The sequence below is a fragment of the Monodelphis domestica genome, chromosome X (assembly GCF_027887165.1).
Source record: "Monodelphis domestica isolate mMonDom1 chromosome X, mMonDom1.pri, whole genome shotgun sequence".
Classification (NCBI taxonomy): domain Eukaryota; kingdom Metazoa; phylum Chordata; class Mammalia; order Didelphimorphia; family Didelphidae; genus Monodelphis; species Monodelphis domestica.
In genome coordinates, this window is record NC_077235.1 from 58,272,277 (window position 1) to 58,289,930 (window position 17,654).

Consider the following 17,654-nt stretch of genomic DNA (forward strand, 5'->3'; position numbering starts at 1 on the left):
AAGCCAGGGTCTACCATGTGCTAGGGATTGGGGATACAAAGATGAAAATGGCAATCAATCCCAGCTCTCAGGTTTATAATTTATGGGGCGGGGGAGAAGAGACAGGAAGAGAGAGAAAGAGAAAGACAGAGATACACATGTAAGTATAATATGGCGTACAAGGAAGAAAGGCAAAGGGAACACTCAGGGCAAGTGATCTAAGGAGAAAAAAGGATTCTGAGTGATATGGAAAGAATACTCCTTGAAGGGTAGAGGCTATTTTTCATTTTTGTCTTGGTGTCTTAGGCACAGCACCTTGAATACAGCATACTGCAGGCACTTAAATGCTTGACTAGGAGAGGGATTTTGAGAGTCTGAGTGGAGGAGGGAATTCATTCTGAGCCTGAGGGACAGAGTGTCTGAAATGAGTCATAGGAAATAAAGTTGGAAAAGTAGCAAGTCAAAGGTGACACACACAAAAAAAACCATCAAGAAGCTAATACCACTGACATTATACCTAGAAAGCTTGGGCTATTATCTAAATGGGTTATTTTTATCTGGTGAAGAGGGTGGAGAGGAAGAGTTTGAAAGAAGAAAAATAGGAAAAAGGGATTGATTACTAGTGTCTCTGGCCAAGTTATAATGGAAGAAAATACCCCCTCAATATCTGCACTAAAGACAAATTATTTTAGCCCAAAGCAGCTACTAAAAGCTCAGATTGTTAGGGGAGACCAGATTTCTAACAATCTCAAGTCCTAAAGCTCTTTTTAGTCTGTCTTTTGTGCTACGGTTAGACATTTTGAGAACTCCCAAATTTGACTTCTAACAAAAATACTATGCAAAGAGCAGGGCATTATTCTGGAAAGTATTGAGGACTAAGCTTATTAGCATTCGAGTGTATACCACTTTAAATAAGACTGAACAGGGTGGCGTTTTTTTTTTTTAATCAAGTCTTCCGGGGTTCAACATTTTAAAAATAATTTAATCCAGGAAGTCAGGAGCTCTAGGATTCAGAGTATGTGGACTAAACGCCAGAGCCAAAAACAAAAACAGCAACAGCTTTCTGTCTGCCTCAGCCACTGGAAAACAAAACAGGCGACTCTGGGGATTACAGCCAGAATAGATTAAAATGGCTGACCAGAAAAATATCCTTACCATCTTTGACAAATGCACCTTTGAGGAGGGGCCGTTTAGAAATACCCATATCATTTAAAGGGCCAAAGCACCGATGCAAGAATCACTACGATTCTAAATCCACAAAAATGAGAGTAAAACCTTTAAATAGTTTCCATGGAGCTCATAAATCTCCTACTTGCTGATTACCTTGTTTGATTATGTTTGCGCCTGGAGGCCTCTGGGTGAAATCTGAGCAATGTGGACTGGCTCATTTAAGGAGTTGTAAATGTTTAATGAATGTTATCTATGCAAATGTAAGCCTAGCTTTATTAAGTGCCTATTTGCACGTGGTATTGTACAAAGAAAATTAAATGGCAATGAAAATAAAGCCACAATCGAAGAAGTTAAAGGCTAGTAGCTCAGAATGTAACACCAGACTGACCTACATATAGTAAAAGCTTTCAGATGGGGGGCCCTAACCTTTTTTTCCCTTCAGCCCCTACCAGTGCCACACAGGACCTCTTGGAAGCTGGGTGCTCCTCCAAATTCCATCAAGGCCCCCACTCCAGCACCCAGAATCTGGTGCCAGGCACCCCTGAGTTGCCTAATAAATGCTGAAATGATTTAGAATGATAATGGGAAATCAAGCAAACTCTAAATTCCAATTTATCATCTTGGCCTACACAAGAATTCCTCTTGATGCCCCCATTTCTATTCATGAGTCATCTTTGACTCATCCATTTTTCTCCCTCCTCTTCCCAATCCCATCAGTAGACAAGTACCATCTCCTCCAAATGGCTCTCTCATCTTCCATCTCCCCAGGCCAGGCCATCCTAACCTCTCACCTAGACCTGGTTCTCCCTCCTGCCCCTTCCTTCCCCAATCTCTTCTCCTTCTAGGCCATAATATATAGTACAGCCAGTCTGCTTTGCAAACTTTAAAGCACTATGTGCACGTTAGTTATTAAATTATCCTCTCCAGCACAGAAAGAGCTTTTGCTCTTTCCTTGACACCCACCAAATGAAGCTCTAACACATCAGGTTAGCCATTCAAGGCTCTTCACAATTCTGCCTTAACTTCCCTTTCCAGCATCATCTCTGACTTCTCCTGTTTACGTCCCTTCACTTCAGATTGGGGCCCTTTAACTGAACATGCCTCCATGTCTTTGGTTTATCTCCTGTATCATCTCTCTTGGAATTCCTCCTATTATTTGGGGTATATCTCTAATACCCTCCCTTTCGTGAAGATTTTTCCCATGTACTATCTGCTCTCCCCAAAAGGCAAAGCTCTCATTGAGACAATCTATTAGCATACTCTCAGAACTTTGGAGCTTTTTTTGGTTCAATTCTTTCTTGAACCTGTTGCCCCCTCTTAAGATCCTGGTCATGAAATCATACCTATCTGTTTTCTAAACTACTATACATAACATTATCATTATGATAGAACTCTGTCCTTTAATTAAATCTACAGTTCTAAGGTAGGGGACATTTTCCCCAAGTGAAAAAAGACCTTCCTATGATTAAAAAACCAAACCAACCCCAAGAACCTTTAACTAGAATTCTAAATTAAATACACACTAAGGCAAAACAGAATTTCCCAAAACACCATTATAATCAAGTTAATCCTTTGCATCCATATATGCTCTACACAAGGTAAGTGTCCCACTTCTTGCTTCTTCCACCCCAACCTGGAGTGATTCTCTCATTTTCACTCACTGAAATTCTTCTAAGTGCTAACTGATTTCATTTATATTCCTGATCATACCACTTAATACTTAATTATAAGCTACCACATTTGCTCACTAATTGTCTCATCTATGTTAAGTTTGTTCTCTTCAACTAGGTACTGTCTAGTATTATTTAAGAACATAAAACACTGCTCCTGCCCCGCCCTGCCCCCCACACCCAGCACAAAAGCCAGTACTATGTTTCCTCCTATTAGCCACTAATATCTTAGAAAACCTAAGCAATACTTCACATGCTTTGATATGCTTCTCAGTTGTCTCAATCTTCCTGACCCCATATGGAGTTTTCTTGGCAAAGATACTGAAGTACTTAGTCATTTCCTTCTCTAGAGGATTAAGGCAAAGAGAAGTTAGGTGACTTGCCCAGGGTCACACAGCTAGTAAGTGTCTGAGGCCAGATTTAAACTCAGGTCTTCCTGACTCCAGGCCTAACATCCACGAAGTCACCTAGGTACCTCCAAGACAAACAGAAGCTAAGGTACTTGCTCAGGGTCACAGAGTTGTCAAAGGCCAGGCACAGCACTTTTATCCACTGAGCCATCTAGCTGCCTCTATCTGGTATGTTTACAGCTTATTAATGCATTTCAGCAAACTTTGATTACCAGCAAAACTTTAAATGTTTTAATTCTGTAACTAATCATTTCACTTACATAACCAAGTTCCAAAAGATATCTTTTCTATCTACTACTTGGCTATTACCAAAACCTAGTGGACTAGTATTAATAATCAATAGACATCTTGATTTTAACTTTGCAAACTGCCTGGGGGTAGGCAGGAAAAGCACCAGTTCTGTTTCTCCAATGGGGAGGCTGAGGTTAAAAAGATAGCATCATTTAGAGAAATGTAGTGATCACAGTTACAGTGCAATTAAATTCCTAGTCAAGATTCCAACCAGATTTTAATAGCTCCAAACTCAATTCATGCTACCTCTCTAAAATATTTTGATATATTATTTAAAATATAATTAATTATAACAATAACAATCAAGTTATTGCATGTTAATACATTTAATAACAATATCTAGTCTGACATCTTCCCAAGAGAATTTAAACATTGGCATGCTTTTTAAGAAAAGAAATGACTGAAATTATAAACTTTGACCGTTTAACTGTATCAACTGAAAAGCCCATAAATTAGAAAAATTATTATTAAATCTTTGATTTACATCAAGGCTTCTTAAGTTGGAGTACATGAACCTGTTGGGTTTTTTTTTAGTATTATTTACAATGGCATTAGAAAATAATTGGCTTCCTTCGCAATCATATAGATTTTATTTTGCACATTTAAAAACATTATTCTGAAAGGGAGTCCATGATCCAAAAGGTTAAGAATCCCGACTTAAGCCAAGCAATCGTGTGTGACATGAATCTATAAAAGTCCTGTGGTGTAGGCAGGGGTTGTGCCTGGTGTGGAGAGAACCTTTTCTTTTATTAATAATGAGAGTGGGGGCAGGGAAGTGGTTGTGGCAGTCCGGCTCTTGGCAGAGAATAAAAGAGGAAACAATAGGGTAGGAAGGTTAGGTCACAGAATCTTAGCATCCCATCCTGACTAAAGTCCTAGGTCTGGTTACTAGGTAGCTGTATGACCCTGAGTGTGTCATTTAACCCTTTTGGGTCTGTAAAATGAGGAGGATGAACTACATTTCTTCATTTAAATAAACATTTATTAAATGCTTGCTGTGCATAAGGCACTGTTGCTGGATATAAAGTCCAGACAAAATATAAAAAGAAAATGGAGGCAGAAATTAGGAGGGAGTCACTGTGGGAGGTATAGAGGGTAGCAGAAAAATGGAGAAGACTTCATAGAAGTAACAACTGAACCTGGCTTTGGACAAAGGAAAGGCACAGATACAATTGTAAAGAGAGGATGAGAAAGGAAGGGAAGAGTCCAGGGTCCACTCTTACTCTAAAATTTTGTGATGCATTGCCCAAATGATATTTCTAGAAGTGCCAAAAAGGTAAAAAATGAATATACTATCAAGATGAATTCCACTAATTGTTTCATTTTAAAATAATGTTCAAAAAAAAAATAATGTTCAAGCTAAATTAATTAAAAAGGCTATTAGAAGACACTGGATGAAATCTGAAGACATTTCCAACAGTTAACACCTCAACACTGCCACTACCACAAACCCCTAGGATATGAGACCCCTAAGACCAAAGTTGCCAATCAGTTATTGTTTCCAGGAAGCGTAAGCTAAAAACAACACACAAAACCTTGCATACTAAGCCAATACCATAATACTAGGTTGTAAAAGCTTACACTGAATCACAGTGTTCAATGTGATATTTGCCAACTCTTTCAGCCACATAATCAAAACTAAAAAATGTGCTAACTTAAGAAGATATGTTAATAACCTTAGTTTTAATATCTTCTTTACACTACTTACAGGAAAATTGCAATTTTATTTATAAGCTCAGCCTCCATTTCTTCCTCATACTAAAGAGGAATAAGAATTTACTAGTTTTTCTGAGTGGTATTGACTTTGACCCAGCAAAAGTCAATCCCCCTTTAAATATCTTAAAAGTATTAGTCACAGCTACTCCCCCTTCAGGAATAATAATAATAATAATCAATAGACAATATTGTGAAAACATTAGGATAAAAAGAGCTAGGCAGTACAGGTACTTCTGGCGCCAGGCCAGAAGTCAAGAAGACTCCAGTTCAAATCCAGTTTCAGACCGTTACTAGTGGTATGATCCTGAACCAGTCACTCCACCCTGTTTGCCTCAGTCTCCTCAACTGTAAAATAAGCTGTAGAGGAAAAATGGCATTCAAGTATCTATGCCAAATAAGCTCACAAAGGGTCAGACAGAATATTTAATTGAACTATTTAAGCTTTTAAAAAATTCCTTTATAACAGATATTTTAATCTTCCCCCTTCAATCAAATCAAACATAAACTTTCTCTTTTGGAGTTGAAGTCATAGGTTAAAATAAATAAAGTCAATTCAAGTAGCATTTTAAGTACCTGCTATGTGCTGGGCCGGGTTCAAGGTCCAGAAGATATAAAGACAAAAATCAAACTCCCTGCCCTCAAGGGGGTGGGGATTTCTTTTCTTTGGGGGTGGGGAGGGAGAAGGGGTCAGGGTGAACATAAACAAAGAAAATTAAACACAAAATATATCCAAATAATTTTTCAGGGAGGGGAGGGAAAGTACAGATCCAAAATAAAGAACAGTTCCTTACCAAAAGAACAGAGGGTACATTGGAAGGGCAGAGTAGAATACGACAGAGGTGAGGGAGGGCTGCAGCTGATATTGATGTGTGTCAAGGAGGAAGGAATGATGGTCAGAAGGAGTTTAGGCCTTGGCAACCCAGAATCAAATGTGGTAGGCACAACTTCTACATTAGCAATAGTAGAGTTTATTTGATTATTAATTCCTAAGCAAAAAGTGGAAGTTAGGGTGGGAAAAATGAGCTCCTAGTCCAGCAAAGGTAGAATGCTAGAACATATCTGGTTAGAGAAGAATGAGGTATGTTTAAGGTACTCACCTTCCAATTCTTAGCCAGGTCAGTTCTTCCACCTGGGCTCACTCAGAAAGTAAAATTCTTTCCCTGAAACCAAGCAGTAAGGTTACTTAGGTCACTTGAATAACTGAATGAGCCCATTGGCTCAATGAATTATAATACTATTGGTAATGCGTGCCGGCTTTTAAATCCCAGAGTGAGTTCTGTCAATACCAAGGAATACGCAAGGAAGCAGCCAAGAAAGAAACATTAGTTGTATGTGAAACCAAACTACTTCATTCAGAATTTATTCATTCGCAGTTTAGTTATAAATAAAAATTTCAAATCTTTATCAATCTATTTACTCTAATTAAACTATCTTGAGAGGCAGAAGGGGGGGGGGCACAAAGTCTATCCCATCTTTTAAGAAAAAGAAATTCTATTATCCCCAAATCCCATACCTAGCTGTCTATGGGACATTCCTTTACAAGTATATTTATTCTTTTATAAGCATATTAGTTAACAAATTATAGCACTGGGCTTCCCAAAATTACACATTATTACACAAAATTACACAAATTAATCAAGGGGATTGGGAGCTGGGCTAGAGGCAGTCCTGTTTTTAGATGAACTGAATTTCTGGAGCTCACATGTTAATACTGTATCCAGACTTCTTGCTGCTAGCTGCATCTGTCCAAGAATAGGCTGAAACCATCTAATGAATCGACTATGAGAAACGAAATATAGTTCCTTGTCAGCCAATGCTGAATGCAAGAAGTAGGGAAAGATGGGGGCTGCCCCACTAGCAACTTACTGAGTTTACATAGTATTTCTGCCCTATAAAATGGGCTTAAAGGTAACTGTGTAGAAATCATAGTCCTTTTGAGTGAATGGCAAGCAACTTTTGATGATATGTGATATTGGAGGAGAACAGTGACCTAGATAATCCTAACACCATTTCTTTGGTGGCTGGAAAGAGTAATGTGCCACCAGCAGCTACTGCCTCTTATTTCTATCTTCTGGGGCCAAGCACAACAAATCTTTCCCTTCTTTTTCATGACAGATCTTAAAATACCGGAAGACGGTTATCATATCCACACTAAGTCTTTTTCCTCCAAGCTAAACATCTCCTGTTCCTTAAACTGATCCTCTGGCACAGTCCTTTCACCCTGATCACCCTGCTTTGGGTATATTCCAATTTGTTTATGTCTTCCGGTCGGCATTCCTGGTCTGATACTCTCTAAGTTTCCAGTTCAGCTTTGCCTCTCACATGCCCTCATCTACTCCCTTTCGGGTATTTCATACTGGTGTGTTCCTTTCCCCATAGTCATTCACAAGAAACTCTTGGACAGATGGAGACTTAAGTCACTTGCCCTTGAACTAACAGGACCAGATTTGAGGAGAAACTACATCATAATAAAAGTTTTTTTAAATTTTAGTCTGAACTTAAGAAACAATGGGACATTTTCAGATACATAGCAGACTAGAAAAAAAGAGTACTGTACACAAACCTATAGGTATCTATTATGTAAATCTTGCTTCCCAGGTTTCACTGAAATGGTCCATTTTCTCCTTTCTTATAGCACAATAACATTCTGTAATATTTGTATATCACAACTTGTTCAACCATTGTCCAAAAGATGGGTAAAGTTTAGTTTCCAGTTCTTTGCCACTCCAAAAAAGTGCCACAATAAACATTTTTGTATACATGAATCCATTCCCATTGTTTTGTATCTCTTTGGAGAATAAACACAGTACTGCTCTTTTTTATGCCCTTACCTTCTCTCTTGGTATTAATTTCTTTTCTCAAATCCTCACCTTTCATCTTGGAATCAATACTGTATATTGGTTCCAAGGCAGAAGAGTGGTAAGGGCTAGGCAATGGGGATTAAGTGACTTGCCTAGGGTCACACAGCTGGGAAGTATCTGAGGCCAGATTTAAACCTAGAACCTCCCATCTCTAGACCTGGCTCTCAATCCACTGAGCTACCTAGCTGCCTCCTCTCTTTATTATAATTCTAAGAGCAGCAACAGCTAGCCAACTGGGGTGGGGTAACTTGCCCAGGATCACATATCTGGGAAGTTTGTCGGTGGCCATATTTGAACCCAGGTTCTCTGGACTCCAGATCTGGCACTCTACCCACTGTGATGCCCCCCTAGTAGTAGTATTGCTAAACAAAAGATATAGATAGTTCAGTGAATTTTAGGTTATAACTTCATTTTTTCTTAATATTTTAAAAAGTCATTTTATTGCTATCTTGTTTTTTTTTATATCAACAAAAAAAACAGTATCAGTCTCTACCCACCTCTTAAGTAAGTCATCCAACATGACAAATATTTTAAAAGCAAAAACAAAAAAAAGAAAGAAAAAAAATCAACAAAACTGATCAAAAAAAGAATGAAAACCTATGCAATACAATATACTACCACACTTGTGGACCTCCACTCCTACAAAGGGTGGGATAAAGTTGTTTTTTCATGTTTCTTCTTTGGGGCCAGTCTTATTCTCTGTCATTTTACAACATTCACTTTTGATTGTTTTGTGGTTCTTTAGATTTAAATTGTTGTAGTCATTGTGTATATGACTTTCTTGGTTCTGCCTCCTTCATTCAGTAAATCTTTCCATGCTTCTCTATATTATTTCTTATTGCACAGATTTTATCCCATTGCATTCATGTACCACAGTTTTATGGGCTTGAGTTTCAGATTGCTTTTCAGAATGGCTGGTTCGATTTGTAGTTCTTACCAATAGGTTACATGAGCATACCTCCTTCTCTTAACACTTGCAATAAATGTAATTTCTCTTTTTTGGGCATCTTTGTCAATCTGATGCGTTAGAGAAAGAATCTGAGTTGCCTTATTTTGCATTTCCTTCAATATTTTTAATCCCTTACTTCTGCCTTAGAATCACTATTGTATATAGGTTCTAAGACAGAAGAGTGGTAAGGGCTGGGCAATGGGAGTTAAGTGACTTGCCCAGGGTCACATAGCTAGGAAGTGCCTGGGACCAGAATTAAATTTAGGACCTCTCTGGTCTAGGCCTGGCTCTCAATCCACTGAGCCACCCAGGTGCCCCCACATTTCCCTCATTATTAATGATTCAGAGTATTTTCACTTCTGTTGAAAAAGAGGTCTCTTATTTTGAAAATTGTCTATTTGTCTATTTGTCTATCCTTTAATACTGGAATCTGGAATTATTGGGAAATGGTTCTTAACAAATCTGAATTAGCTCCATATATATGTATACACACATGTATATCATATATGCATATGTATCTTTATTTTCCCACTTACATATTTTTGGGTGACTTTTATCAGAGAAACTTGCTGCAAAAATTCCACTCTCCCTCCCCAGTTTACTTTTTTTGATTCCAATATTAAATGCACTGGCTTTGTTTGAAAAACCTTTTGATTTTATGTAATCAAAACTGTTCATTTTCTCTTTTGTGATGACATCTCTTACTTGGCTGTGGGATCTTCCCTACCAATAAAGACAAAAGGTAATTTCTTCTTTGCTCCTCTAATTTGATATTACCCTTTATTAAATGTAAAGGCCACATAGCCATCTGGAGCTTATCTTGGTATATACAATTTCTGTCAGACTATTTTCCAGCTTTCTCCAAAGTTTTGATCAAATAGCCGAGTCCTTAACCCAGTAGCTGGAATTTACAGAACATTATACTACTGTTTCCTTCTATATGGTGGGTACCTATTCTGCTACACTTAACTACTTCTCTATTTTTTAAAATTAATCCTGAATAGTTTTGATGATTAGTGCTTTTGTAGCATAGTGGGAGATCTGGTACTGCGAGATTTCCTTCCTTTCTGCTTTTTTTCATTATTTCCTTTGAGATTCTTAACCTTTTTTCCCTCCAGATTAATTTCATTTTCTTTCAAGCTCTATAAAATAATTCTTTCGTAGTTTGATTGGAATGGAAATGAATAAGCAAATTAATTTAGGCAGGATTGTCATTTTTTATTATAATGGCTTGGTCTACCCAACAGTAATTAACATTTCTTCAATTATTTAGATCTTTAAGTCTGTAGTTTTGTAGTTGTATTTATACGGTCTCTCCATTTATGGCTTATTGACTCCCAAGTATCTTATATATTCTGAGCTATATATTTGGAATTGAATTTTTCTTTTTCTTCCTGCTGGGTTTTGTTAGTAATATACAGTAATGCTGATGATTTATGTGGGCTTATTTTTTTGTCCTGCAACTTTGCTGAATATATTTCCATTTAATTTTTAGTCAACTTTTTTTCAGGGTTCACTAAATACACCAGTATATGATCTGTAAAAAGTGGCACTTGTTTCCCTTTTAGCCTAAATCTCTGGTCCCTCAATTTCTTTTTCTTATCATTTTGCAATAGCTAGCATTTTTCACACAATGTTAAATTACACTGGTGATAATGGACATCGTTACTCTGCCCCATCTTATTGGAAAGGCATCTAACCTTTTTCCCATTACAAATAATGTCCACTCTTAGCTTTAAATAGATACTACTTACCAGGATAAGGAAAAGTCCATTTATTATTATGTTTCCTAGTCTTTTAACTGAAACAGCTGTTGGATTTTATCCACAAAATTTTGGACCTATCAGTATAATCATGTTTTATTATTTTTTTGTGATTAATGTAGAATATCAAATTGATTGCTTTCTTTACACTGAAACAACCCTTCATCTTGGTATAAATTCAAACTGATCATGGTGTAAATCCTTTCCATGACAATTTGAAGCCTATTATTTTATGGTAGGATCCAATAATGAAATAAAAGCTGTGGTTCTTTGGTAAAAGCTGTCATTTTGATAGATGGTCTAGTACAGACAAATAAGGGCCACACTATTGGTTTTTCACTACTTCTAGTCTAATATACAGACTGGCTTTTTACACAGATGCTATTTCAATAAAATAATCACACTTAAAATATTCATTTTTCTTCAAATTGAAATTCTAATCTTTACTTAACATATGAAATTTAAAAGCTGAATTTTTTTTAAGCCAGCTGATTTTCATTATAGCAGTTCAACACAGAAACTGTCTGCTGTTCCTTTAAGGAACCAAATCCTGTATGAGCCCAGTGGGCACTCACTGAAAAAACTTTTATTCTACCTGGGGTCTGCCAGTGGTAAACTCTAAGGGAATGGAAATAAAGATGGAACTCATTTTTTTTCTGGCCAAAAAGAGAAGAGGGACATTCAAAAACTTTTGGCAAGATTGATGCTGCCCAAAATGAGAATCCAAAGGAGTCATTGTAAGAGGAAAGGTGCTAAGAAAGATCTGCTGTTTGTATTTCAGTGAAAACTAACATACCTAACTACTGAAGGTTATTTTAAGTTTTTAAGATGGTTTGTAACTGTTTATTTTAAATCTATTTCTCTGTAGCTATTAGAATTTTTAAAAACTCTTACAGGAAAAGCAAACTAAGGAACAGTCTGTCTACTTGTTTCAAAGATAGCAAGTAAGGCAGGGGAGTAGTTGATAACTTATCATTTTGTTCCAAGGTAACGTGGAAGAGCTGGAACTGAGATGAAGGCCAAATGATAAAGAAATGAGCATAATAATGAAAGTTTTGGGGACTTGCAGGAGAGAAAAAGAAAGGAAAGGACATAAACAAGGAGAAAATCCAGTTAGGAAGGGTTTCTAGACCCTGTTGCCCCAACACTGACAATTCATTTACTTGCTAATCCTGAAATAAGAAAGCAAACTATATCTAATGGAAAAGTTTATATTTGGTCAACGATTTTCCTTGGGGTTTTCTAGTTTTCCTATAGCTTTCTTCATTTCTTGGGACCTTTGCTGCATTTTTATTCTCTAATCCCTATTCTGCATAAGACAAGTCATAGCTAATTAAGGCCCACTGTGCCTTAAATATTAATTTGTCTCTCACCATAGTCCTGTGGGCAATCTTGAATCTTCTTGGATAGTGGTGATCCATACCTAGCCTTACAGCACTACCAGGAGGATACTGATATTAAAAAGATTTCTCTAAGGGAGAAGTTTGGGATCACTGAAAACAAAAAACATTTTCTCAAACTCAAGAATTTATTAATCAACTATGTGATAGAGATATGATAAAAATGCAGGCTAGACCTTGTCCTCAAACTTGCATTCTACAAGAACAGAACATGCTCAAAGATAAGTAAATACTTATCTTTACAAAAGAAATAGGAGGGCATTATTAACTAGCCTGAAGGGAGCTAGTCATGTAAAATATGAAGAAATGAAACTGAAAATATTGCTGGGATTTCCTAAAATTAAGTGATCATTTGTGACCTGTAGGTATAATTTGAGTAAAGCCATATGTAAATCAGATTACAAAGGATTAAGGAATGAAGGGCTAGTGAAGAAATAGAGACAGCATTCTTATAAAAAGAACTCTAAGTTATTTTATACACTGTTATTCTTAACACCATTTTACAGAGATGAAATAAAGATTAAATGATTGCAGTTCCCATTTTTCACTACTTCACTCATTCAGCAGTGGCTCACATCTCAATCAATAACCATTCATTCATTAAATGGTATATTATATTCTGGGCAGAAACAATGATATGTAAATTCTAGAAATACATTGCATCTAAAAGCAGGGGCTACCTGTCACCTTAACTTCCAATCCATTAGATTCAACATGTATAAAGGCATGCCCAGTGGAGTAGAGACATGGAACCAGAATCCTTAGGTACAAATCCCCAATGTAGTACTCACTAGCTATGTGATCCTAGGCTATTTGCCTGAGATTCAGCTTTCTCATGTGTAAAATGAAGACTAAGACTTGCACCAGCTTTAACACTTTTTCTTCAACTAAAAAGAAGCTACTATAAAAATTACTATTTAAAAAAATAAAAAGTAATGTGAAATAAGGTTCTAGAATTAGATTCCCTTTCTCACTCTGTCTAACATTTATTACACTGAATTCTCTCAACTGATGCCTCATTCCACATAACTAATCAGTTGCTAGGTCTTGGCTATTCTACCTCCATAACATCTATGGAATCCTTGCCCCTTTCTCCCCTTACAAGGATACCATCCAAATTCAGACGCTCACTGCTTCTACCTGGATTGTGCAATAACTTCCTAATTGATCTTTCTGTCTCAAGTCTCTCCTCTCCTCAATTCATCCTCCACAAAGCTATCAAAGTGATATATTAGGTCTGTTTGGCCTTGTTAGATGCCTGGTAAATGAACTCCCATGGCTCTCTATTACCTCCAGGAGCAAATAAAAATTCCTATTTGGTATTTAAAGCCCTTCAGAACCCTCCTCCAACTTACCTTTCCAGCCTTTTTATAAACCACTCTCCTCTGCATTCTTTAATTCAATCAAATTGAACTCCTTGCTGCTCCCCACACAAGGCAAACCATATCTTCTCTGTACTTTTCTACTCTGTATACCCTGTGCTCTGCCTGCAATTCACTTCCTTCCTCATCTCAGCCCCTCTGGATCCCAAGTTTCCTTCAAAAAAAAAAAAAGTTCAAATCATCTCCTCCTACATGTGGCCTTTCCTGAACTCCACCCCCAGCTGCCAGTGAATATTGTGCATACTTACATGAATACATCCTATCTCCACAGATAAAAGTAGCTAGGTGGCACAGTGGATAGAGGATCAATCTATCCTGAGTTCTAGCCCTGAGTTCAAAACAGTCTCAGACACTTACTAGCTGTGTGACCCTGGAAAAGTCACTTCACCTGGTTTGCATCAGTGTCCTCATCTGTAAAGGGAGCTGGAGAAGGAAATTGCAAACCATTCCAGTAACTCTGCCAAGAAAATCCCAAATGGGGTCACAGAGAATCAGATATGACTGAAACAACTGAACAACCACCCCAGATAGAATATAAATTCCTTGAGGGAACTTCATGTTTTTTTCTTTTTGTTCTTTTCTTTTCTTTTTTTTTTAAATTCTCAATATATAGCATAGTGCCTGGCACATAGGTGGATAATAAATGCTTATTTCTCCCTAATAGGAAAAAGAGATCATAACTATCCATATTTACACATAAATTAGGTGCCAGGTAGAATTGACTGTTTTTTAAAAAACAAAACAAATACAGTTATGACATTTGTTTGAATAAAAAGGAAGCTATTTCCATATCCTGGTCCATTGTCATTGTTTCCTTGATCTATTCCCAGCAAATATTAAAAACACAAATTCTGTTGAGTAACAATCACTAGTGTGCTCCCTGCAAATCCATAATGACTACATCATTGTTTTGGCATTTTCTAGTAATGAAGTAACCATTCGGAATGCCACGTCAGACATACTTAAAACTCGATGGGATTGTATAAAGAAGAATGCATGCTCGATACTGGGGTGCAAGGAGGATTTCCTCACTTCTGCATTTAAAAGGGGGGTTTTTTTTGGCCAAGTTCAAATTCACCTTTGTTCCACAAAGTTGGCTGGGAAAAGGATTTGGCAGCAGAGGGGTTAATCATGGGCTCACTTCCTCAGGGGGAGGGGGCCTTTTTTCCTTTCTCTCCCGTCCTCGGTGTGTGTGTGTGTGTGTGTGTGTGTGTGTACATAGCCTGACAAAACCTGTTTTTTTCCAGGCCTGGGAGGGAGAGTCAGGACACCCCGATCCCTGCCTTCCTCCTATCTTTCGAGAAGACTCGGGGAAAACCCAACCCGCCCCCGCTGGGGAAGACAGAGGAGCAGCCAGGGCAGTTCCCGAGAGCCGCCGCCGCCCACTTCCTTTCCGCCGCCGCCGCCGCCGCCGCCGCCACCGCCTACTCCTCCCGTTCATGATCCCAGCCCCAGTCTCGGCCCGGGGAAAGAATAGGGGGCGAGAAACAGAAAGGGAAGACCACTCGGGGGCCGGGGGCTCGCCGAAAAGGCAGCATCCCGCAGCGTTGTTCCCAGCCCCACCTGAGGGGCTACCTGCATGGGGGTGGGACGAAAAATTAATTGGGGGATCCGGTCAGCACTCGATTCCCCAGACCTGGGCCGGCTGAAGCTTCAAAGCACAGCATAATTATGGGGACCCCTGTCCTAAGAGGGGTGGGGGTGAATCCCATACCTGCCCCTAACTTTGGGCCCCTCCTTCTCTCATCCTCCCCTTCGGCTCACTTACCTTCCTAACCAGCGAGAGCTTCGACTATCGCGCATGTGCAGCCTGCGCCACTTCCCGTAGAGGAGACTTCGGCCCTAGGAAAAAACGTCTACGAGTCAGCTGAGAAAGTGAAAGGCGGCGTCAGGCGGTGCCAGCCTTGGTGCATGCGCAGTGAGAACAGTGGATCCTACATCAGCGCATGCCCAGTAAGATTCACTCGGCCTCTTCCACGTTTAGACTTTCCGGTTTTCTCTGGATGGGGAGGAGGCCTGGGGGAGGAGCAGAGCCAGGAAAGGAAGGGAAGGATGGAAAAATGGAGTAGGGCCTAAGAAAAAAAAGGGCGGGGCAGAGTCAAAGGGCTGAGCTGGAAAGAGCGAACTCCGCAGGCTATTTCTAATTATAAAAGAGGGTCCCCCTCTTTTCAGAAGAGCCACAGGAGAAAATCGAAAGCACTTTGACCCCGCAGATAACACTGTATACCGAAATAAATTGCAAATAGATACACGCCCCAAATATCGTTTTATTTTTTCTTTTAAAAGTAGGGGAACAGAAAGGAGATCATTCAAAATTGTGAGTAGAGGAGAAAATTCTTTACAAAGCCAGGGCTAGAGACAATCATCCAAAAAAACAATTTTGAATACACCCAAAGAATAGAGCGCTGGCCTCTAAGGAAAACCTGAGTTCAGTTGTCCCCTCTAACACATCCTGGCATTGTGATCTCAAGAAAGGCACTTGAGTTCCCTGGACCTTAGTTTCTGTCTGTACAAACTAGATTCCTTAGAGGCCTCCTCTGGTTCCAGGTCAAACACTGGCAGGATAATACAGAGCTAGTCGCTTTGATTCTCAGTAATCCAAGCAGTTCTAATTTGCAGAGCTTCTGCTGAGCTGCACTAGTGAAGGGATTTTCCTCACTGACAGTTCCCTATGACACTGAAATCAAAATCAGGAGTCTAAAAAAATGTTTGAGCTTTTCCACAAGCAAAATCAGTGAAATTACCTTAAGAATAAAAACTGTCAAGTAGGGGGAAAAGAATTTTGAATCAAATAATCAAAGATGAAAGGATTGTATCTCTGATGTAGGGAGGGAATTACCACCAATATCAGAGAACAAGAGCCCTTCCCTAATAGATAAAGGATATTAACCAAAAATTTTCAAAAGAACTGCAAAATATTCCAAGGCACTAATGATAAAAGAAATGTATGTTAAAAGTGTGAGATTTCTCTTCTTGCTCTTCGAAGTAGAAAAGTAGAAAAGAAACAATCCATGTTGAAGACAGCACTTGAATATACAATAGATGTGTAAATAGCAATTAATAGGAATAGTTTTCCAGAGGAGAATTGAAAAAATTCTCCAAATCATTGATAATAAGAGAAATGCACATTAAGGCAACCCTGAGGTTTCACTTCAGGCTCCTTAAAGTATCAAAGCTGACAAAAGATAGAAGTTATACATACTGGACAGAAGGTGAGAGGATCTGGCACTAAAAATTCTTGGTGGTGGGGAAGCTGGGTGGCTCAGTGGATTGAGAGCCAGGCCTAGAGACAAGAAATCCTGGGTTCAAATTTGGCTTCAGGCATTTCCTAGCTGTGTGACCCTGGGCAAGCCATTGCCTAGATTTTACCATTCTTCTGCCTTGGAACCAATACACAGGATTGATTCTAAGATAGAAGGTGAGGGTTTAAAAAAAACCATTGGTGGATCTGCTCCAACCTTTCTGAGAAACTATGTGTAATAATTATCAATCAATCAGTATTTATTAAATGGCCATTCTGTGCCAGGCACTGTGTCAGATCCTGTGAATACAAAGACAAAAAAGTGAAACAATCCTAACTCTTAAGGAGTTTACATACTTTTGTGGGAAACAACCTGAACATATATAAATATATATAAAATTAAATACAAAATAAATAAAGGTAGTTAGGGAGGGTCTTCAGGAATTCACATCCTGGAATGGCTCACATCAGTAAGTAGAGGCAATTGGCTAGGGTTATACTAGGTCCGATTAATCAGCCAAAACAAACAACTCTCCCAAAGATAATTGCTATAGCATTTTGGTTTGTATTTCTAAGATATACTCACCAACTTTGTCCTTTAGATACCATTTTTTTTCTTTTCTTGATTTTTTTTTAGGAACTTGGGTTTTCTTATCTTCTGTCAGGTGCTGTGGCTTCTCTTCAGCATGGAAACTTTAGGCTGCTTATTTTTTCAAACCTGAGCTAGTTCACCCCTCCTTAGGCAGTTCTGGGGGCTCATCATATTGGTGCAGCACTTCATGTAGACACTCAAGTTGCCTTCATGGCAGCTCAGAACTCCAG

The 17,654-nt window shown here is 38.5% G+C and overlaps 1 protein-coding gene across 7 annotated transcripts in view; it reads right to left on the bottom strand.

Annotated features, from left to right (window-relative positions):
- Positions 1–15,659, bottom strand: part of XIAP (X-linked inhibitor of apoptosis) — a 36,734-nt gene extending 21,075 nt beyond the window's left edge. For 2 of the 7 annotated variants that reach the window (XM_007507069.3, XM_007507068.3), the window contains exons 1-2: positions 15,360–15,659; positions 6,334–6,396 (exon numbers count right to left, since the gene is read on the bottom strand). The gene's annotated coding sequence lies outside the window, so the exon portion shown is untranslated. The other 5 variants (XM_007507071.3, XM_007507070.3, XM_056809223.1 and 2 more) reach the window with 4 other exon arrangements.
- Positions 15,660–17,654: the final 1,995 nt, after the last annotated feature.